Source organism: Notolepis coatsorum (genome assembly GCF_963971535.1).
Source record: "Notolepis coatsorum genome assembly, chromosome: 12".
NCBI classification, from domain to species: Eukaryota; Metazoa; Chordata; class Actinopteri; order Aulopiformes; family Paralepididae; genus Notolepis; species Notolepis coatsorum.
Genome location: NC_140176.1, coordinates 28,460,061 through 28,485,241, shown reverse-complemented (window position 1 = coordinate 28,485,241; position 25,181 = coordinate 28,460,061). Strand labels below are relative to the sequence as shown.

At 45.4% G+C, this 25,181-nt stretch overlaps 1 long non-coding RNA gene across 1 annotated transcript in view; it reads left to right on the top strand.

Moving 5' to 3' along the window:
- Positions 1-12,755: 12,755 nt before the first annotated feature.
- Positions 12,756-25,181, top strand: part of LOC311238173 — a 42,217-nt gene continuing 29,791 nt past the window's right edge. Inside the window, exons 1-2 of the long non-coding RNA XR_014620327.1 lie at positions 12,756-12,896; positions 23,571-23,652. This is a non-coding gene — a long non-coding RNA (uncharacterized lncRNA). The remainder of the gene's footprint in view (positions 12,897-23,570; positions 23,653-25,181) is intronic.

Sequence of the window (25,181 nt, the reverse complement as noted above, 5' to 3'; positions counted from 1 at the left end):
CACTGACTCGGACCCCAGCATTGTGGTGGTTGAGTAGCAGCGCAGTCCAGGTCTAGTGGTGGAGACTCGGGTCTGGCAGTGGCAAACGGCGCGGTAACAATAACAGGTGCACTGCGCACAGGAGCAGCAGAGCTAACACTAATACTAGCACTAGCAGTGTCAACTTCAGTGACAGTAGCGCTGCTAGCTGCTGCACTAACAGCGTCAGACTTTGGCCTTTTTATAAAACCAAAGCTGTCCAGCTTTGTACAGCCTTGCGGCGGTTGAGCCTTTTTTTTGGCGGCATGTGGCGTACTGTTTAGTGTTTATGTTTTCAGTTGCAGCCTGCAGGACACAGACGGACCGGCAGCCTTCTGTTTACATCAGCTGCTTCTTCTTCACTAGGTTGGAGTAGCGTTAAACTTATGGGGCGACGCTCATGGGCGACACATAGCGGCTTGGAGGTGAAATGCAGCCTATTCCACAACATTAATTACTCTGTTCTTTTAAAAACTGAAAAGAAAAATATGATCTATTAACAATTTATTTAGGTAGCATAAATAATACTAATTCGTACATTAAAAAAAAAATATATATATATATATATATAATTTTTTTGAGAGACCCCCACAGGGGGTCTTGACTATGGGGGCTCAGACTATAGCTATGGGGGCTGAGCCCCCATTGGTCCCCTCATAATTCGAACACTGCTTCCTATCCAACTTTCCCCTTACAGTCATTAAGGTTTCTAGTGGTCATCAAGGGAGGGTACTGCTTGCGGGGGGAACGAATCTATTTATTCATCTATCAGTCACTAGGTGTGGGAGGGTTACGGAGGTATTGGGGGAAGTGAGAGCAAGTTGGGGAGTACTGCTGACCGGCCCGGAGAGGCGAGGAAGACCAGAGTACCAGACCAGGTTGGTAAATCCCGGGCCCCATCCACTCTCACTGCCGGCCTCCAGTTTGACGCTCCAGGCCCAAAGACGAGGGTGCAGTCAGACGGAGCTCTACTGTGTCCTGCTACCCAGTGACGGTGCACACCCGTTCCCACGAAGCAGGGATAATCCACCCTGCTACAATATGGTTGGCTTGTTCTTTGTACTTGTTCTGGGGGGGGGGGGGGGGACACACAGAATGTTGAATATTGACAAAGAGACTAGAATGACAATTGTCCCCAACTACACTATTGAGAAACGTATTGGCTGCAGTAACTATTTTGTGACCACATGAGGGCAGCAAGGGAAAGGCTTATCACATTAAATAGGGAGGTGTAGTCTGACGTTTGATTGATTGATTGATTGATTGAAAACTGTATTAACAGATTGCAGAATGGGTACAGTACAGTACAGCTCAATACATGCAATTGTTAAGGGGATGCAGACCAGAGAAAGACTTTCGTCTTGTTTACATCAGGGTCCCCCGTTTTCAATTCATCATAACATATATGACACACACGACATACAGAAAGACAGTACTGCTACATCTGTACATTTATGACATACCAGATTTGCAAATACATTTTGTCTGAATGATAGAAAGGAGAAACAGTCCAGAATAGACTTGTCTGAATGATATAAAGGATAGCAGTCCAGAATAGACTTGTCTGAATGATAGAAAGGAGAAACGGTCCAGAATAGACTTGTCTGAAATGATAGAAAGGAGAAACGGTGCAGAATAGACTTGCCTGAATGATATAAAGGAGAAATGGTCCAGAATAGACGCAGAACGCTACTGTGTCATTGTCAAAAGGACAAGCATTATCAGATGTTCCCTGTCCTTGGATGGAGAGCACTAAAGCCTCAGAGACACGCGGCAAAGACACAAGGAATGCAGGCCGTCGCCTTTCTGTCCAGACAGACAGAGAGACAGACAGACAGACCCGACAGACAGAGTGCACAATAATTATTTTCACTCAAACACACATACAGTACGTGGTCACATATGCACACATACACGCACACACACACGCACACACACACACAGACATTGACCAGCAACAGTGTCAGTTACGGCACGGTGGTGTAGTGGTTAACACTGTCGCCTCACAGCAAGAAGGTCCAGGGTTCGATTCCCGCTTGGGGACCAGGTTTCCATGATGCCAGGTACTCAGGTGGGGTATCTCCCAGGCCTTTCTGTGTGAAGTTTGCATGTTCTCCCCGTGCTCGCAAGGGTTCCCCCCCCCGATAAGATAAACCCAATGGAAAAACATGCACAACAGATCGCTAACGCTGTGGCGTCCTTGACGAAGACGGACAGGAGCACTTGGATTGGTCCCCGGGGGCGCGGCTCACGTTGACGCCCTATCTGCTCCCGGCTGCCCATGGGGGGAAGGACAACGGTGTGTGTGTTAAACTGCATGACAAATAAAGACTTCTAGTCTAACAATTACATTAGTTTTGAGAATGACTGATGAATTGCTACTGTATGGTCGCAGAGAGGGCTCAGTGTAGATTTATGGCAACGACAAATAGTCGTAAATCTTATGACGTGAATGAGCAACAATGTACCTATGGTTGTGGATACAGTGGAGTCCAGCGTCCCTCAAGAGGTCATTATTGTGAATAATAGGAATACTATTTAGTATTAGTATTTTTATTTACCTCATTGAATTAATAATTAAAAACCATGATGCTAAGAAGTAATAACTTGTGAGATGTATTTATGCATACACTCGATGTATACCGACCTACTGCTTTCACTGTCTACAACTGTCATACACTGAAATCATAGTAATCATAATAATCATAACTACCTACCTCATACTGTAGTCTACCCATATAACTGTATGATAGCATGTATAATAGTACTGTATATACCGTATATATACATTTATATTTACTGCATAATATATATATCCATATCTGTTTGAATATACCTGCATATAATCCATACTCTGTATGATGCTGTATATACCGTATATATTTATTCTTACCGCATATATATATATATATATCCACATCTGTCTGTACATACCTGCATATAATCATTTTTACATATCTGTAGATACTATATCTATATCTGTATCACTTACCTACTCTTACTAGTTACACTGCTGACCAGTATGACTTACAGTACTAGTTACTACCATAGTGTCTTTATACCTGTATCACTGTACATATTAATACTACAACTCTGTACATACATCTGATTAGCACTATTACTCAGTAGTACTGATTTATATATTTTATACCCAGTTTAATCACCTGTACATGTATATTACTAATGCACTTTACTGTTTCTGTTATTTTTGTTGTACTGTACTTGTGCTGTATGATGACAATACATTTTAATCTAATCAAATCTAATCTAATCTACTGACTGGATCCGTTCTGTCCAACTGGTAATTACATGACACATTTAACAACCATGTCATTTGAGATAATCAGTGAAAAGTCTGGCTCCACGAAATCCCCATTCTTACCTGTACTTCCTGCCTGGAAGTGAGATTCAACCTGAGCACTAGGTCGTATCTATTATCTTTATACCGGTATCTAGAGGCAAACTGTAGACCAAGGAGCACTGGAAATGTGGGAGTCATCCCTATGTTCCCTCAGCCCTATCTTCCCTCAGCCCTATGTTCCCTCAGTCCTATGTTCCCAAAGCCCTATGTTCCCTCAGCTCTATGTTCCATCAGCCCTATGTTCCCTCAGCCCTATGTTCCCACAGCCCTATGTTCCCTCAGCCCTATGTTCCTTCAGCCCTATGTTCCCTCAGCCCTATGTTCCCAAAGCCCTATGTTCCCTCAGCTCTATGTTCCCTCAGTCCTATGTTCCCAAAGCCCTATGTTCCCTCAGCCCTATGTTCCCTCAGTCCTATGTTCCCAAAGCCCTATTGTTACAAAGGGTCAGATTAAACCGAATATATATATATTTATTGCCTGAGATCCCATGTATAATATTTGTATATCGTTTGATATCCCTTGTATATTCTTTGTACAATATATACGGAATATCCCTTTACCTGGTAGCAGGACAGACCATAATATTCGTTCTCCTATTGGAAGCGATCCCCCGGCGCCACTGCCTTACCCCCTCGAGCTGACTTCAAAGGTACCGACGAGATATGTCTGTACATGCCCAGCTTCTGCCCATGAATACGGCTGGCGAAATACGAATGGTACTATTTGTTCACGGTACATATAAACAGGGCGCAAGAAATGTAGAATTCCCTTGCAGTTCCCTTTCAGTTCGCCTTCAGTTCAGTCTGGTTCAGTTACCCAAGCAACGTCTCACCCACTACGCAACGTGGGCAGAGCAGGGCTCGCATTGCCCCAAGATAGAGTCTCGTGTTATCCTAATACGTCTGTTTGTCGTATCGTTCGCTATTTATTAGTAAGCCTTCATTACGAGTCAAAGACCACGTGGAGTGAGTGATTGTGCGTCTACATAGAGCACTTATTGCCCGTGCTAATAGTATAGTAACGTCAAGGTCAACCGTGCACTACCGCACCGGAGGATATCTACACCGAACCAGCAGCACCACGGAGGATTTACACCCCGCCATCAGTGCCACTTTCGGGCAAGGATTATTATTCTTCATTCTTCACCAAGTTGCTGGAAGCAGAGAACCGTCTACACCCACTGCTGTGGGATCCACGTGCCCGTGGGGACATCACTCAAGCCCGTCTTTGTCGTACCAGAGACCCCACGGCTTTCACCTGCAAGGCGCGCAACCTGGGACCAGGCTGCCTATCCCCGCTGACACAGGGGTGACATCGCCTCCTTGAACCCTGGACTTGCATAGAGCTTTGTCCCCCTCTACTGGCTTACAACCGGTAGTACACCCTCCACAGAATATCCCTAGATCTAATCCTTAATATTCATTATTGATTTGCCTGCACATTCTATTTGCCTTATAAGCGCAACTAAGTCATGTAATGTAATCCTTTATGTAATAAATATTCTAACTATCTAAATATTCTATTCTGTTATTGTGGGAGTGTTCTAATCTAATATACTTATGTACAGTATTGGCCAGTAGTACATAGACGGTAGTGATTTAATGATATCAATACTTGATTAATACAGTCAGGGAATTGTACCCCTCAGTTACAATTGGTCCTTCGAGCCGGATAATAATCAGCGTAATATTAATATAATATTAATATTGACATGGCCGATGACGAACACTCCACAAACGGTTCTCCTAAGCTAGATCGCCCGCAGCGCAGACGACAGCCACCTCCCGATCTAGAGGCATACTCTGTCAGTCCAATACCTAGCTTTAAAGGGAAGTCAAACGCGGAAAAAGTAGAAAGTAAAATTATGTCTGACCTTAACAACCAGGTTACCCCGACCACAGAGGCCCTAGTGGGTGCTAATGTAACTGACCAAGCTCACGGTGGGGACCAGGAGGGAACTGACACGACTTTACCCCCAGACAATACCGAAGAAATAGCCCCCGATCAGCTCCGGGAGGAAGACAACCCTAAAGAGACGCACACCCAGGAGACGGATCTCCTCGGTACGCAACCGGAGAACGGATCTCCAACAAGTACTGCCGGGAGCCGATCGCCCCGAACGGCGTCTTCCCCCAGCGAGGCGGACAAGATGCTGGCGCAGGCACTCATCGCCACCCTGGCAGCCTCCACCGAACGCGATCGACTTCAAGCGCAACAGACGTGCGAGCGCGAACATTACGCAGGTGAGCGAGAGCGCTTCCAGGCGCAACAAAGGAGCGAAGACGACCGAATAAGGCTGGAGACCAGACGCCTCCAGACAGAAGAGAACATCGAGAGAAGCCGCGCCGACGTCGCAAATGCACAGCTCCACGCCGCCCATGCCAGCGCCAATGCCCAGCGCGACGTCGCCAACGCACAGCGCGACGCTGCCCAGGCCAGCGCCAATGCGCAGCGCGACATCGCCAATGCCCAGCGCGAAGCCGCGCGCGACGCAGCCCATGCCCGGCGCGAGGCAGAGCACGACCGGCTGCAGGCGGAGCTGATGGACAAACTGGTTGCCATGGCGACACCCCCTCACTCCGCACGGAGCTCCCAGAGATCGTCCAGACATGGGTCTAGGACACATTCCCCTACCCGACGAAGCGACCCGGGACCCCGCCTACAGGAGGATCCTGTCCACGTCTCGGAACCCCCTCCCCAGCCGGTCCATACGAGACCTAGCAACCGGGGTACAGAACCGAACCACGCCGAGAGACTGAACAGCAGACTCCAGGTCCTAGCAGAGGAAGAGGAGGAGGAAGAGGAGGAGTGTCAAGCCGACCAGCAGCAACGTGCTCTGGCCCAGGAGGCCCAGTACAGCCCCGACCAGCAGCAACGTACTCAGGACCAGGAGGTCCAGTACAGCCCAGAAGTCAGCCCCGAGGCCCTACGCTACAAACCCCTGACTCAACTCACGGGTGAGTTTGACGCACCGTCAGCCCCGAGGAACAGCACCTGGGTACCCGACCTTCGGTACCCACCAAGTACCAGCCCAAGACGACACGCAAGAGGAGACTCGCCTAGGAGGCCTCTCCCCCAACGCTCACCGATGTGCCAGTCATCCATGACATCATACATTGCCACGCCGTCATTTCCCGACTTCGCCTATGAGAGTCGAGCACAGTACACGGAGCTCCGGATGTGCCTAGAGACAATGATGGTGGATGTCGCTGATGAACGCCACAAGTATGCAATATTACTGAAGCACCTGAAAGTACCGCGAGCGCACAATATAGCGCTGGCCTATGCCACCTCTTCGACACCATACACAGCGGCCCTAGCGGCGCTGGACCAGAGATATGGACGTATATGGGATTACGTAATAGAAGAGATAAGGCATATTGACCGCTTACCCCCAGCCACAGACAATCGCTCACTAGACGACCTGTCAATCAAAGTGCAGTCCCTGGTAGGGATGCTGGGAGCGCAACGGGAAAAGGGCATGCATGAGCTATACGCCAACTCTAACGTCGAGAGGATTTTGGAGAAGCTGCCACCCGCAAGACAGGAGCGCTTTAGGCGACAGAGAGATTACCGGGACCCCAACGGCCCCGAGCCATCCCTCCTTGATCTAGCCGACTTCCTGGCGAGAGAAGTCAGCAGCTTACGACTGGATACCTTCGGGCGGAGCACGCCAAGCTCCAGAGAGGGACCCAGGAGAATAAATGATGGAAGAAGATCGGTGACTGTCATGCACCAATCAGAGTCAGTACAGCAGCACCAGAACCACAACACCCCCTCGACGAAAGAGGACCAGTGGAAGATTGAGTGCCAGTACTGTGAGGGAGAACATCGGCTCCCTCAGTGCGAAGACTTCAAGAAGCTGACCACGGATGACGTGAGCCAGTGGGTCAAGGACCACCGCCGCTGCTTCCGCTGCGCGCGCAGCCACCTAGCAGCTGAGTGCCACTTGAAAAGGAAGTTCAGCAGGTGTGGTGGCACCCACCTGGAGGTCCTGCACGACATCAACAAGCGTCAGCCAGGACAACCGAGTGGGCCCGTCGCGTTACTGTACCATGCCGAGGCGGTGGCACCAGCACCGAAGAGCCACCAGACCGCTCCCTACTGTACCTACTGCGACGGCGGACACTGGCTGGCACAGTGCGCCGAATATAAGACACTGAACCCCGTCCAAGTGAACCAGTGGCGTGAGGCGGCCCAGGCGGGCGCCGCTTACCGCGCAGCACGGTGCGGAGCCCACCAGAAGGTCCAAGACAACCGACCAACAGGAGTGCTCCACATTGACCAGCACAGCGAGACCCCCCGAGTGCTCCTCAAAGTGGTCAGAGTGCTCCTGAGCCACGGGGACAAAGTCATGGACACTTACGCCATCCTTGATGACGGGTCAGAGAAGACCCTTCTGCTCGCGTCCGCTGCGGCCCAGCTGGGACAACGGGGGAGCGAGAACCAAATGACGATTCGGACAATAAGAAGAGATTTAAAGACGATAAAGGGCGAGAATGTCTCCTTCACTATCGCAGCAAGCGGGCAGCCAGAGCGACGGTATAGGATTACAAATGCTTTCACCAGCCAAGAAATAGGACTATCACAGTGCACCTACCCCATCCTACAGCTGATGGACAAATACGTGCACCTGCGTCAACTACCTATCCCGCTCATAGACGGCGCCACCCCGACCCTGCTGATAGGCTCCGACCATGCAGACCTCATCGTCCCGATAGACCGGGTCCATACCGGAACCCGAGGCTGTCCTGCAGCAGTCGAGACCCGCCTAGGGTGGACACTACAAGGCCCCCTCGCTAAATCTCTCAACCTAACAGCAGCCACTAGCTGCCTCCACTCCAGAGCGACAGAAGAAGACACCGGCCTCTCCCCCGTACAGCAGAGGCTATTGACATTAAGCGAGAGGCCCGTGAGAGAACCGTGGGTACCAGAGGGAGTTCGGAACTCCACCCCCCTCAGCTGCGCTTCAGACGTAGCTGACCTCGAACCCAGCACCCCAAGCGACTCCTTGACGGGGCGGCCGGGACCGGCCCCTCCTCACACGGGGTACAGAGCGAACAAGAGAAACAGACGGAGGAGGAGAAAGCACAGCCAAGCCCAGATCAAAGCAGTCTCAGGCCCGCTTCCTCCTAAGCCCCCCTTCATCCCGTCCAGTCGTCATGACCATAGACCAGTCACCACCCCGAGCTGCGTGGCCGGCCGGCCGCGTAAGCAAAGTGACCACTGGTGCCGACGGAAAGGTCAGAGTGGCAGAAGTGCTCGGCCAAGGGCGGATCTACAACCGACCCGTGGCGAGGCTGATCGAGTCGCCAAGGCTCCCCGACTTGCTTAATGACGACCATGACCCCTGACTTTGTGAACTGCCCGACCCCTCACAGACATTGAGTAGTGGACAGTGCGGTTAATCTGTCTCTGCTTAGCTAATTAGGTGGGACTAATTAGGGGGCGGCTGTTACAAAGGGTCAGATTAAACCGAATATATATATTTATTGCCTGAGATCCCATGTATAATATTTGTATATCGTTTGATATCCCTTGTATATTCTTTGTACAATATATACGGAATATCCCTTTACCTGGTAGCAGGACAGACCATAATATTCGTTCTCCTATTGGAAGCGATCCCCTGGCGCCACTGCCTTACCCCCTTGAGCTGACTTCAAAGGTACCGACGAGATATGTCTGTACATGCCCAGCTTCTGCCCATGAATACGGCTGGCGAAATACGAATGGTACTATTTGTTCACGGTACATATAAATAGGGCGCAAGAAATGTAGAATTCCCTTGCAGTTCCCTTTCAGTTCGCCTTCAGTTCAGTCTGGTTCAGTTACCCAAGCAACGTCTCACCCACTACGCAACGTGGGCAGAGCAGGGCTCGCATTGCCCCAAGATAGAGTCTCGTGTTATCCTAATACGTCTGTTTGTCGTATCGTTCGCTATTTATTAGTAAGCCTTCATTACGAGTCAAAGACCACGTGGAGTGAGTGATTGTGCGTCTACATAGAGCACTTATTGCCCGTGCTAATAGTATAGTAACGTCAAGGTCAACCGTGCACTACCGCACCGGAGGATATCTACACCGAACCAGCAGCACCACGGAGGATTTACACCCCGCCATCAGTGCCACTTTCGGGCAAGGATTATTATTCTTCATTCTTCACCAAGTTGCTGGAAGCAGAGAACCGTCTACACCCACTGCTGTGGGATCCACGTGCCCGTGGGGACATCACTCAAGCCCGTCTTTGTCGTACCAGAGACCCCACGGCTTTCACCTGCAAGGCGCGCAACCTGGGACCAGGCTGCCTATCCCCGCTGACACAGGGGTGACATCGCCTCCTTGAACCCTGGACTTGCATAGAGCTTTGCCCCCCTCTACTGGCTTACAACCGGTAGTACACCCTCCCCAGAATATCCCTAGATCTAATCCTTAATATTCATTATTGATTTGCCTGCACATTCTATTTGCCTTATAAGCGCAACTAAGTCATGTAATGTAATCCTTTATGTAATAAATATTCTAACCGAGTATTTTGTGTGGAAAACCGTGTTATTGTGGGAGTGTTCTAATCTAATATACTTATGTACAGTATTGGCCAGTAGTACATAGACGGTAGTGATTTAATGATATCAATACTTGATTAATACAGTCAGGGAATTGTACCCCTCAGTTACACCTATGTTCCCTCAGCTCTATGTTCCATCAGCCCTATGTTCCCTCAGCCCTATGTTCCCACAGCCCTATGTTCCCACAGCCCTATGTTCCCTCAGCCCTATGTTCGCTCATAGTATATTCTCTGGTACATCTTTATGTCAAACCGGGTACCGTCAGGTTCTACAAGAACATTTTTACCTTTATCGAAGAATACCTTGGCACCGCTTGCAGTAGCAGCTATTACAGAGAATAGTCCTTGTGGGAACGATGGTACGTATAGAGCGTTCTTTAGCGTCACTGTACGCCGACGCCCCTTACTGTCCGTGAGGCATACCTGTGCGTCTCCCCTCTCTTGCGCCAATCCGTAGGTGCATCTACCGTCCGCCAGCTCCATGCAGTGCCTCTCCGGGTGGAAAGTGTCGTCAAAGTTCTTGAACCGACTCCTATCGTTGATGACATGGGACGATGCACTTGTGTCCACGATCAGTCTCCTTCTCTGGGCCCGCTGCAGCTGGGCCGGTCCGGCGATGCCCGCCGTCCGCGCCCCACAAGCGCAGTCTTCTTGTTCCGTTATTCTCCGGGCGCCGTCTCGATTCATCTCACGTCGATCGTCGCCGTCATCGTGTCCGCTGTCGTCACCCCGTCCACAGCCGTCACCTTGTCTGTAGCCGCCATTTTGTCCGTGGCCTCCGTCTCGTTCATGGCCGTCATCTTGTCTGTGGCCTCCGTCTCGTCTGTAGCCGCCATCTTGTCCATGCGCGTATCACGCGCTCTGGTTGTGTTTCTTCATGCACGCTCTGTCTGTGTGCCCCGTGGATTTGCAGAAGCTACACCAGACAGTCTTTGTGCAGTCGCTTCTCCGATGGCCTTTATCCCTGCATCGCCAACACGCCAGTTCCGTCGTGGTCCTGGTTCTCTCTCTTGGCGTCGCTCAAAGTTCCTTAACTTAGCCTTGAACTGTCCCAACGTCATGTCCGTTGAACCGTGTGTTACCAGGAGTGTGAACGGTTTGTACAGCTCCGGTAGTCCTCTCATTATCATCGCCATCATTAGCCCATCGCTTGGTGCTTCTCCGGCACTCCTCAGTGGCGTCGTGATATGCTCCGCTCTGTTGACGTATTCGGTCACAGTCTCGGTGGTCCCCTTCCTCAGGCCCGTTAGTGCTATGTAGAGGGCCATGACTCTGGGTCTTCCTCGCCCGATGAAATGCTCTCTCAGTACCGCCAGGCTTTCTCGGCCTCTGTCTTTAGTGTCACGGAATATCAGCCCCAGGCTGGTGTCGTCGAGCATCGGCGCTAACTCACAGTACGCGCTTGCGTTACGCTGGTCGTCCAGGGCTTGCTCTTCCGCCGCCAGTTCTCCCGTGGGAGCCGCCAGGATCGTCTCCTTCAGCCCCGCCCCGTGCATGCAGCACAGCATGCGCTCTTCCCAGAGCTCATAGTTCTCTGCTTTTCCATTGAATGTCGGCCATTTGTCCCTTCTCTTGTTTTCCATCCTCTTCGTTAGTGGTATGCTTAGCTTTTGCTCTTGTTGGCCTAGCGTCTAGCCACGCGGTGCTCCCGGCGCTAACCTAGCCTATACTTCAGCTAAGCTTGCTACAGTACCCTTATTATTTCGCCCCGGCGTTATCTGGGCCCATAACCTGTTAACAGAATTCGGCTATAGGGTGACAATAATGTGGTCAATGGTTTCTATCTTGAGCCTTAACTGGCATGGTTCCTTTTTATTCACATGGAAAGAGCAGTAACACAGGTCTTCTCTCACTGAGAGACGTGGGGGGAGAGAAAGAAGTGGGAGGATACATTTACTTTTATACTCGCCACAAGGTGGTGTACCTGAGTGGTTCCGCCTAGAGCGCCCTCTAGTGGAAACAGATATATATGCAGCCAGACAGTTACTGGTGGAGACAGTTATATATGCAGGTAAACAGTACTAGTGTAAACAGCCATATATACAGTTAGACAGTTACTAACAATCCTACACAGAACCTCTGACTTCAACAGGGAGGCTGCAATTCGAAACTGGCCCCCATAAATGTCCGAACACCCGACCACCCCCTCCTAATGTACATTTCCCTCCCCCTCGTATGTATATATTTACTGTTAGGATCTCTGTTTAACAGTACTGTATATTTGCATATCTTGTATGTCACAAATGTAACAGTACTATATATTATGTATGTCATAAATGTCATGATTAGATTAGATGATTAGATTAGATTTTTATATCTGTATGTTGTGTGTATGTCATAAATGTCATTATGAATTGAAAATGGGGGACCCTGATGTAAGCAAGACGAAAGTCTTTCTCTGGTTTAACAATTGTGTGTATTGAGCTGTACTGTACTGTACTGTACCCATTCTGCAATCTGTTCATTAAAATGTTCAATCAATCAATCAATACTTTCTACATGCTGCAGCAAAGCCATGAGTATGCAAATATTTACATGCTTACAGTTCAAAAGGTGCAATGAAAAAAATATGTTTAAGATATTGCTCACCATCATTGTCAACGAGACTTTCGACTGTTGAGCTGTACTGTACCCATTCTGCAATCTGGTAAATAAAGTTTTCATTCAACATTCATCCATTCATAGCATGTATTGATGGGTGAAAAACCTTGGAAACGACTGTGGGTCATGCGCATGCGTGCGCAAGCGCAGGACCGCTGGTAGCACCGCTCGGTAGTCACGACTCACTAGTATCCATCGGCAGCAGAACAGCGGCGCGTCTTTCTGGATTACTCCACAAACGCTTTGTGTGTTTACAGTGTAAAGATTATCTGTAGCAGAACTCTACTGGTCTGGAACAAGACGTTCTTCCTGATAAAACAGACATCAGACTGTGGACACCACAATATCTGTAAGTACAATTATGTTTACATTGTTTCCCTCTCTTGTCGCTCCTTCCTTGCAGCAGCGGCACTTGAAAGGAGCCTTGAAGTTGTCCAATCCCAGTTTAATTAAAAACAAATGCAAAATGTTTTACATTTGTAGTACTTTACCATCTCCATGGTCAACTAACTGCTAGCATCTGTAGCGACGTAATTCTCTTCACAATAACATTACACTGCTCCCGATACCGGAAGCTACCTCTGTTGGCTCTATCGATAGCTGTAGTTTCAAGTTTTATTTTGTATTTGTCACATACGGTACAAGTACATTATAGTGAAATGCTTGGTTCCGTATGGCCCCCCTGAGATTGTGCTTCATACAGTAAAAATTGACAAAATCAAGCACGATTTCGACGGAGCCCAAAGACAGTGCGCCGCCATCTTGTTGACGTTCATTGTCAATGAATTGGTCGTAAAGGAGAATAGAGAATAGTAGCTGGGTCAAGAACCTCAATTCCGTGACCATTCTCTGGCTAAGATGTTTTGATGATTGATTTGACTCATTTTATAAAAGATTTAGCCCCCGTGTCCCTCCCAATAATCCCGGCATTTTGTCAGAGGGCCAAATCCAAAATACCTGCTGCCGCCATCTTGAAAAATGTACTTTTGAACCAGAGCACCTATTGATTGATTGATTGAATTGATTGATTGAAAAGTTTATTAACAGATTGCAGAATGGGTACAGTACAGTACATCTCAATACATACAATTGTTAAGGGGATGCAGACCAGAGAAAGACTTTCGTCTTGTTTCCACCAGGGTCCCCCATTTTCAATTCATCATAACATATATGACATACATGACATACAGATAGACAGTACTGCTACATCTATACATTTATGACATATCAGATTTGCAAATACAGTACTGTTTGTGATACAAAAGTGTCCAGAAAAGGAGTGTATATACATTTGGCGTAGAAACTGTACATTGGAGGAGGTTGGTGGGGTGGGGTTGGGTGGGTTGGGTGAGGGCTGTACATTGGAGGTGGGGGGGGGGGGGGGGGGGGGGTTGGGTAGGGGACACACACACATTTTACACTGTACATTGGAATGTTGACAAAGCCTTACTTGGTCATTTACTGTACAACTAGGTTAGGACATTTGTAGGGGCCAGTTTCGAATTGCAGTCTCACGTAGGTGTTTTTTGAGAGTGTTTTTGAAGGTGGGTAGTGATTCACATTCCTTTACAGCTTTAGGCAGGGCGTTCCACATTGATGTGGCATAATTGCGAAACGTGTTTAGTCCCTTGTTTGAGCCGAATCTGGGTTTTACATGATTTGTGGAGCTCCCTCTGGTGTTGTGATCGTGGTATTCACTGACCTTTGGGAAGTATTTTGACATGTACATGGGTACCTTGGTCGCGTAGTGTATCTTGTAGACCAGACCCCCTATAATCATGTATGATACACTTGTCTGTCGACCATGAGGATTCCGATTCTGACAAAATGTGTACGTTATGACATCATTTTGACCCAGAAATCCAAGATGGCCGCGACCCAGTAATAATAATAATAAACTTGATTTGTATAGCACATTTCATACAGAAACTGCAGCTCAAAGTGCTTCACAACAGAATAAAGACAGGCATAAAATGAGCACATAAAGTGCAGACATGTAAAATCACAGTTTTTCACATTAGGATCTAACATCCCAACAGGTCACGTCTAGTTTATGGTTTGATTCAGTTTTAAATAGACAATAATAAAAGAAGCAAGATAAAATAGACAGACAGAGTAAAATAGTGCAATACAATTTTAGAATAGATTAAAGAATATATATATTTTACAGTGCAATAAAATAGTTCTGGATTACTGTTCAACAGTTCAAAGTCGTACAATGGTAAAACTGTTCTGAATTACTGTTTCAACAGTTCAAAGCCGTCCCAAACCTTTGTTCGGTATCCATTGTTCAAAACATGACAGTAGAGCAACATTTTTACTTTTAATGTCAAAAACAATTTTACCATGGTACTGCTGTACTTTAAACAAACTACCTTCATAAAGATCTCAGTAAAATAATTGATGAATGTACAGTATCACAAGATAACGACGAGATGTCTCGTTTGTTCATGCCGACCGTTCAGTGCCAACGACGAGAGAGCTCGTTTTTTTTTTTTTTATTTCATCAATCTAGCCTCACGTTACCACTGCAAACTCTCTCTGAGCTCCATTGGGAAAATACCGCCCCTATCGTCTCTCCCTGTGGTACTGCACCCCTTTGGAATGGATTGAATGAAACGCATGAAAAAAAAATCCTGCTTCCACATTTTACTTCTCGGGCAAGTCACCCGAGACGATCAGACTCATTGTGGAGCCCCAGAACAGCGTGGAATACATTTCCAGTACCCATGAGCGTTGGATCAATAAACGCGATCGATATTTGGAATGGCGATCAGGAATTGGAATAATCTTTTTGGAGAACATCTGATCTGAGGTAAGGAATCTATTTTACCAGTCTTAGGATAATCAGAGCTTTTTTCACAGAGATATCAACGTGTGCCCTATGTGTGTGTGTTAGGGATGAGTACCGAATTCGGTACTTTTAAAGGTACTTACCGAAACACGTCGGTACTACAGAGTATCGATTCACGTGAGATACAAGGTAAAAAAAGATGTGTACACTTTTTTTTACACTGTTTTTTCGTGTCAACGTTCACATGCACAATATACGCTTACCTAGGATTTGACTTGATTCAACAACAAAGCAGTCGGGGCAATGGCAAGCCGAAAATGTGGTTATTTGAAGTCTGGATTTTTTTTTTCACAACTGAGGTAGGTAGATTACATTTTTAGAGACTAAAGTACCGAAAAAAGGTACCGTTGGGTACCGGTATCGATTCACAGGTACCGGTACCGTATCGGTTCAAATGTGAACGGTACCCATCCCTAGTGTGTGTGCTGATCAGGAAATGAGAATCGATTTTTCAGCCCGCTTCTATAGCGTGCATAAGTACACATATACTATCGATAATCTAGCGTTTATTTGAAAACGATTCATAAATAGGCCGAAAAATGCCAACGTTTTTTGTGTATTCCAGAATATTCCAGTAAAGGGCGTTTATCACAGAATCTTTATATTTTCCTGAAACTTTCAAAAAACGAGAGTTTTTCAAAATGGTATAAAACGGAAATAAACCGATTTAAATAATAATAATTTAAAAATCCGCTTCGACAATGTTCACTGCAAACAAGTAATTGATAAGTGACAGCCAGATTATACACACAATTTTTTTATGCGTTCGCAAATATGAGAGCTCTATCATTGATGTGGACGCTGGCACGCAACAGGGTTCTGGGGCACCCGACCTCCGGCACAGAAAGTGTTAATAGTTGTAACTTGAACAGGTTAAGAATGAAACCACTTTAAATATGTCATGACTCATGATCAGTCCGAATCGGCATTCTGCCTCACTAGATTCTGAATCAGCAGATTCCAATGAATCCCCCCTAGTCCTCTGTACATCATCATCTCCCTCCTCATTGTCCTCTTACTCGTTTTCTTCAGCTGGCCCTGGTGCAGGTAGATGTGTTGGGAGAGCAGGTTGTGTGTGGCGGACAGGGCGACAGCGACCACCCACCAGCTCCCAGCCATGTCCGAGTGGTGTTCTTCATTCTCTTCCACCTTATGGCACGGGCTTCAGCCATGGTGCTACTCTTCTTGTCGCCATAGATAACATAATAATAATAATGGATTGGATTTATATAGCGCTCTTCATGACACCCCAGTGACCCCAGAGCGCTTACATAGTCCATTATTCGTTCATACACAGTCATACCGGTGGTGGTAAGCTACAATTGCAGCCAGAGCTGCCCTGAGGCAGACTCACGGAAGCGTGGCGGATAATCATCGCCTACGGCCCCTCCGACCACCACCAACATTCATTCACATGCATGTCATTCATACGAGGCAAGTAGGTTAAGTGTCTTGCCCAAGGACACAATGGCAGTGGGATGGACATGGGCTTGAGCGGGATTCGAACCACCAACCCTTCGATCATTGGATGACCCGCTCTACCCCTGAGCCACGCCGCCCCACAACATGTCATGTGAACTCGAAAAGCTCCTCTATCACCTCAAGGTCAAGGCTATCTCCCCACCGCAAGAGCAGCCGTCGTGCCACACGGCTCTTTGCCACCTCATCAATACATCGACAACTTACCCTGCCATAGAAGCCTGAGTTGGCATCACAGCCTGTAATACAGTGTAGCTGCACAATACAGTCTGCCATCTCCTCATAACCAGACCATGGCAGAAGACGGTCTCCTGCTTTCTCCTGATACAGAGCATACCGGGCAGCTGTTCCGAAATTACTGCTGCCACGACATAGGCATCGGTGTCAGCTGCATCAATGACAACAGGGCCACTGTAGCCTGACTCGCATATAACTGTGTACGCAGAGAAGAAGATGGTGTCAGCCTCAGACTGGTCAATGCTGTAGTTCTGCATTGGTTGCTGCATTGGTTGCTGGGTTGACAATTTGGTGCAGTGGGAGCCAACAGAGTAGACGATCTCTGATCTACATCCTGTGCAACAAGGTCGGTCAGATAGCTGCATATTACTTTTTGGAGCCGCTCCTTGTTGCTGACACTACACAGCAGTAGGGCTGTGTAGTGTCATTTATAGTGTCATTAGTGTTATCTTATGTTGTATGCCAGTGGTGATGTTCCTAACAAATTTCGTTGTACCAACAATGACAAATAAAGATCTATTCTATATTCTAAATACTTAGAAGCTTCGTTCAATGGCACAAGCTTCGAACATAAAAAAACCGATATAATAATAATTAATTTTTATTTATATTTTGCCTCAAATCTTGCCCCTCCATTCCAATGAAACGAAAGTAAGCGGCGCCTCGACTCCACCTCTCTACAACAAGCACGTGGAGATTATCTGTGTTGAAAACAAGGACATGTGCAGCAGACATGTCGACGAAGAAGTCATCAGACGTGTGGTTACACTTTAAAATATGCAAAGACAATGCCCAAAAAGCAGAGTGCCAGATATGCCAGAAGAAAATGACATATCGCAACTCTACAACAACTTTGTCAAATCACCTAAAAAACGTAAGTAACGTTGTACACGACGGCGACGCCACACAACATTAATAAGGCTATGCCTATGCTGCTATGACTAATGTGTTACCAAGTTGGCTAATTTAATTGTAATCATCTGCTTTTGTAGGTGCATTGTCTGATATAATTATAAATTATAAATATAATATAATTGTTTGCTTGATAGACGAAGGTTGCAACATAATTATGTAATGTCATGTCGTTGGCTGTGAGAGCAACCCCACTGCACTCAGGCAGCGCAGCCGAGTGAAATCTTGTTGGCTGCGTCACAGTCACGAAAGGGGCTACTTAATTCATTAATCCAATCCACTTTATTTATAGAGCACATTTAAAAACAACAAAGTGCTGTACAAGTCCCACAACATAAGATAAAAAATAATTATAATTAATATATATATATTATTTTTCTCTCTCGAAGCTTCGAATTAAAATCGAAGCTCGGCCCCGAAGCTTCGATTGCCAAAAAAAAGCTTCGCCATGGCAGGCAAGGATGATGGATGACACCTTGTCACTGTGGACACATAGTCCAGTGCCATCTTGCGTCTACCGATCTTCTGCTGATGAGTTGCCATCCTCCAGATCATGCCCATGTCGACAAGAGCAATGTAGATGTAGGGTTCTTGCAGATCTACAGATTGGCGAGAGAGCTTCTGAATGAGCTTGCTCTTCTGTGTCTTCCTATATGTGCCGTTGGAAGTTGAATAAGGCCACACATTCCTCTACAACACGACAACTCTGGGAGATTTACAAGTTGACTGACCTCAACCAGGTCGATCACTACCTTGAGAGCACTCCGCGCCATCTCAGCAGCTCTTGCCTTGAGTTCCTTCCTGGGTTTCTCTGTGTATGGCCCCTTGGCAAATGTCAAGCGCTTACTCAGGGGGACGGGTGCATAGAGGGAGGTTTTCTTACTGATGGGCTGAGTTGAAGTCCGTAATGAGTTCATCAGAGGCAGGACGGGCTGACTGTAAGGTGCAGAGGGTGGGTGAGGCTCGGTTAAATGGGAAGGAGTCAAACCAGTAGTTCTGTCATGGAATATATGTATTCAGACCTACTGCATAGTGTACAGAATTAGTGCCTAAATTAGGCTAAATGTGGCCTAAATTTGATATAAAGATATGTTTTTTTTGTGCATAATGTCGATATGACTAGATAATTATCATATTCAGGTTTATAAATAATATTCCTGTATAAAACTGAACCAGACCAAATTGATTCATGTTATAACCAGAATGTTTATTTAGCAATTATAATCATCACAAATAAATAAATACCTCTTTCCTGCAGGTATTTAAAAATATAATAATCTAAAAATAAAATGAAGCCACATTTATTGCACAAATATTTTTAGCCACTTTTGTTGTCAAATTGGGCACATTCAAAATGTGCCCACCTACTGCATGAATCACACTGCACCTACCGGGAAAAAAAAGCATTAGGTACATAAAACTCTACAATGAGATTAATGATATGGTAATATGCACACATTTGTGAGTCAATTAATAATACAAAACACATTTGATGTTATACTTTACCATTGCAATCATGCTCTCATCAGCATCAAATTGCAACAAGGAGCACACCATGCAGTGGTCCTCTACATTCCCTAGAAACAAAGTTTATCATAAGGTTTTAAACTGTAGCAACTCTACTCATTCTGTATGAGTAAATAAATCATGGTACACTACACTAGGGATGGGATAGAATATTAGAAAATTCGAATAGTCATTCAGTCATTAAGATCGATTTCATTTTTTTACAATAGATTATTCGTTTTGTGGAAAAAAAATATACTTTTTTTTAATGCTTTTTTTTATTATTGAAGCAAACATTCTTATTTAATTCCTTTTTTATATTTAGAGGCAGCCTAATTTCCATAGCCTAATTGATCTAAAAGATGCACATGCTACTGTTTCTGTTTGTTTATTAAAGCTGGTTGATAGGCCAATGCAATGCTGTTATTGGCTACGATGGTGAATGGTGTCATTTTGATTTATTGTCTGTCAGCTGAGCCGATCAACGTTCTGAAGCATTACTTCAGATTCTGAAGTGCCTATTTATGTGCAATACCCTTTGATTTTAATGATCCATTCTATTAAAAAGAATAACTGAATTGAACTGAAACTGAAAATTTTAACCGAATTTAAACTGAAGCTGAAAATAACAATATATTAAGGGCCTCCCACCGCTCCTGTAACTTCAGCCAAACAAACTTCACTAATGCCGCTTTTCCACTGCATGGTACCTACTTGACTCGACTCTACTCGCTATTGCTAGTGGTACCTGGTAGGGGTGGGAGTCACGAGTTTCATCACAATACGATAACGATTCCTTGGACAACGATACGATATTTGCCGATATCACAAAGTCTGCCACGATACGATACAATTCAGGTGCCTGTGATCGATATGAGACTATATCATATGCCCATTTAACACAATCGGTAACACAATCAACTCAAAAAAGACAACGAAAATTTATCATTTGCCATTTTTATTTCTGAGCTTTTTCAGACATTTAAATGAAAAACAATCTCCTGTTCACTGTAAAGTGCTCAATAGTGCTTTAAATAACTAACTGAAATAACTTTCTAAACGTTTTAAAGCAGAACTTTTGGCTAAACCTAATATTTAGAGTCTCAAACAATATATTAGTTAGAACTTAACCAAGGTCACCACTGTCGATTTCCTGAGAGTCGAAGGTCACTCACCTTAATATTTTTCTTAAGAAAGCATATAAACAATCCCTTGTTAGTGGATATTGTACAAGTAGTGTCGCAATCACAATAGGTTACCACTTGTAAGTGCAAATGCAGATTGTCCACGGAGTCTAGGTGTATCAATCTGCGCATACGTAGTTCGGGAGTAGGTGCGACTAGCTCGGCCGAGAAAGTGCAGATCGACTTGGGATTGGTCATGCCGTGTTCAGGAGACTTAGGCCGGCGTATACAAATCTATTGGATCATATCTTCAGCACCCCCACAGCTGTAGCAAGTGCAACAACCACTTGATGTCGAGCCTCCACATTCATTCATTTTCTCCACCCACTCTCTCCGCATCTGGCTGCATTTCAACAATATTGGAGACTGCAAAGCTGAGTGCAGAACTTGCTAAATGAAAATATGCAGAGTCGGACTTCCCATCACATCACTAGTATAAAAGTCTATTGGATCATGTCTCCAGCACCCCCACAACCGTAGCTACAACCAATTACATCAAGGCTCATCAACATTCATTCATTTTCTCCCCCCGCACTTCCTCCATGAGCTTAGAATACCGGAAGTGTTGTGGTGGTCTATAGGATATATATCTAACCGTGACTAACCTTACTGTCATGCACTTTTCCTAATAAACGAACCTACACTGTAACACGCAACACTTTGATAAACATTGTTACTCAGCTGATAGAGTTGTACCCTTCTTGCTGTCTTGTCGTACAGAACTTGTAAGTCGCTTTGGATAAAAGCGTCAGCTAAATGACTAAATGTGTGTGTGTGTGTGTGTGTTTCCATTGGGTGGGGCCGGGGGACAAATACACTGGAGGAAAGTAACCCAGCTCAGCACTGCCCAAATTATATCATCACTATTGCCTGTTTGAAGGATATCATCCTCAAATACATATACACCTACATGCCCTGTAGAATTCCACACATAAGAAAGAAAGATAATGGGATGAATAAACAAAATAGGAAATAAAATTTAGATAAGGTGCTACTGAGATGTTTTGGTGAGTTCTTTGTTTTTTTGTGGAAGTTGCCCTTCTTAAAAATGCATGAACATTCACTGATAATTGGTCTGTAGTGGAGTCTACATTGCCGGACCATGTAGAATCCGGACCTTGTAGACTGACATAATTCTGTGCATAGTTTAGTCTACACAGGCCATATTTCAAATAATCAAAATCTTACTTCATTCATCTTAAACATTCTTGATTTGGGGGATTGGTAGTTCCCATGAAATCTGAAGTTGTTCAAACGACAACAGCGATCCACCTTGAATTAAATCACACAGCCGAGTGAAACCTTGTTGGCTCAGACACGAAAGGGGCTACTTAATTAATTAATCCAACCCACTTTATTTATAGAGCACATTTAAAAACAACAAAGTTTACGAAAGTGCTGTACAAGTCCCACAACATAAGATAAAAAAAACAATTAAAAAAAAATATATATATATATATATATATTTCTTTTTTTTCCCCGAAGCTTCGAATTAAAATCGAAGCTCGGCCCCGAAGCTTCGATTGCCAAAAAAAGCTTCGAAGGTCAGCCCTACTGATTAGTCACGTGGTACCGGCGGGGATGCCCCCCGGACCCCGGTTTTAAACGGGAACCGGTTCTATATTAGAAAATACCGGAGTATTTATAAGCTCTGACGTCCTCGGTACTGCTATCGATACTCTAGAGAAATTATTATTATTATTATTATTATTATTTAAAAGTTGCGAACGATCCTCTCTGTCTCTGCACGAGAAGCGAGCCGCAGCCAGCGAGTCAATTATTACACACACTCCTCGCGAGTCGCTCGCTAGTGCTACACATAGACATCCGGGTACTACATACGGGTACTCCTTAATGAAAGTCCCCGACGCCCCGTGCTATAGCGCTCTGCACACAGACAGCAGCTCTGCATGCACTGAGTCGTGATCATGGCGGATAGAGCGAAGCGTTCTAAAGTATGGATATACTTTACAAGGGTCAATGCCGACAATGCACGTTGCCACAAGTGCAACAAAACATTTGCCAGTAAGGGTGGCAATACGAGCAAATCAATTTATCAAAACATCTGTTGGCAAAACATGATATTAGTGTGCAGAAATGCGCGTATTCGACTGCCTTGCGCGCAGTGTTCCATCTGCATCCACTGCAGCCGTAACCGTAAGCCAAGATACGGAGTTGCCTAGGCTAATAACGAATTATTACAAATAGGCTAATAAACAAAACAATTGTTTAGCTACAAATACTACAATCTAAACTTTTTATAGATCGTCAAGCTGAGGCGTCAGCCACTATGTCCCAGGCCAGTGAGCCCAGGGCCACCACATCCTCCCTCTACCTCCCTCCACCACCCAAAGTCCTTTATCCCTAGCAGCTAGAGGAAGGATGACAGAGGATAGGGTGAACCAGTGTCACAGTTCTGTTAGCCTTTTGCATTTGTTGTTTATTATAAAAAGTCTATAATTCAGAGTCAGACACATTTAAAACATTGTTGCTGCTGTTGCTGAAGAAATTATATTAATTTATTATATTTATTTATAAAGTTATATAAAAGAACATTGCTGCTGCTGTTGCTGAAGAAATTATATTTATTTATAATACTTATTTATAAAGTTGTATTTATAAATAATAAAGCAATGTTGATTCTGTTCTTAATTAATTGTCTTTTTTTCTTGCAAAAAAAGAACCAAAAAGAACCGATAAGAGTATCGATAAAGTACCGAACCGTTAAGCAGTATCGATAAGAGTAGTAGTATCGATAAAATCCTAACGATACCCATCCCTGGGTACCGCCGGCGCGTGAGTCTTCGAACGTCTTCCTGGATTACTCCATAAACGCTTTGTGTGTTTACAGTGTAAAGATTCTTCACATCTGGACCAAAACGTTCTTTCTGAGAAAACAGACATCAGACTGTGGACACCACACCACAACATCTGTAAGTACAATTATGTTTACATTATTTTCCTCTCGTCGCTCCTTCCTTGCAGCAGTGGCACTCAAAATGACCTTGAAGTTGGATAATCCCAGTTTAATTCTGACATAATTATCGTTTTTTTTCAAACGTATTCAAGAATAAACATCATAACCATGTCACAACAGCAGTTATAATGTATATTTTCATCAATACGTTTGTTTACCAATAGGTTAAAGTGTTATTAGTGAGGTTTTAGATTTTTTAAATGTGTTGTCATGAATGTCCCTATTGGGATTAATAGTGCAATAACTTGCTTTTTCACCAGACTTCACTTAAAACAAATAAAATGTGCCTCTTGGTCATCAAACAAGAATGAATTTCCCTATTGGGATTAATAAAGTGCAGATCTAACTTTCACCAAACATCACTTTTTGTAAAATAAAAGGTGACTCTTAACACATTGAGTGCCACGCCCCTTCCGGCGTTTTGCGCTCTGATTGGCCACTGATGTTTCTGGTCGCACCAATCGTGTGACGGCAAGTTCTTTCACCGCTTAGGCACTCTTTCGAAGTTGGTTAAGGTTAGAGTTTGTCTTAGAGCAGAACGCCAGCCCTGATTCCAAACTCTAACCTTAACCAACTTCGAAAGAGTCGCCTAAGCTTAACCAGTGATAAACTAGGCGTTAGGTAGTTTGCTGCTGGTCGAGGCGGAAATGGGCGCGTCACGCGATTGGGCGCACATGTCGCATGACCAGAAACGGCAGTGGCCAATCAGATCGCACCAGAAACGGCAGTGGCCAATCGGATTCGCAGAACGCGGAAGCATAAATGCGTTAGGAAACTAATAGACGCAACCTGGCCTTGCCGTCCATTAAACCCATGTAAACGTAGTTGTACTTTGTAGAGCTAAACCTATATTTTATAGTATAGCTATGGGTCTAATAACACCGTCGAGTCTCATTGAGCTGCTTCTGGTCAATGTGCAAAAAACAGCCCTGATTCCAAACTCTAACCTTAACCAACTTCGAAAGAGTTGCCTAAGCTTAACCAGTGATAAACTAGGCGTTAGGTAGTTTGCTGCTGGTCGAGGCGGAAATGGGCGCGTCACGCGATTGGGCGCACATGTCGCATGACCAGAAACGTCAGTGGCCAATCAGATCGCACCAGAAACGGCAGTGGCCAATCGGATTCGCAGAACGCGGAAGCATAAATGCGTTAGGAAACTAATAGACGCAACCTGGCCTTGCCGTCCATTAAACCCATGTAAACGTAGTTGTACTTTGTAGAGCTAAACCTATATTTTATAGTATAGCTATGGGTCTAATAACACCGTCGAGTCTCATTGAGCTGCTTCTGGTCAATGTGCAAAAAACAGATAATTTTTTCATCCGTACATTTCCGTTTTATACCGTTTTGAATATGAACATAATCCGGCTTTGAACTGCTGCTGTCAGGCAAGCGATACCGGAGTCTTAAGGCGAGCACAGAAAGACTCAGAAGAAGCTTCTATCCCCAGGCCATCAGGCTGCTAAACGAACAATAATCACTATG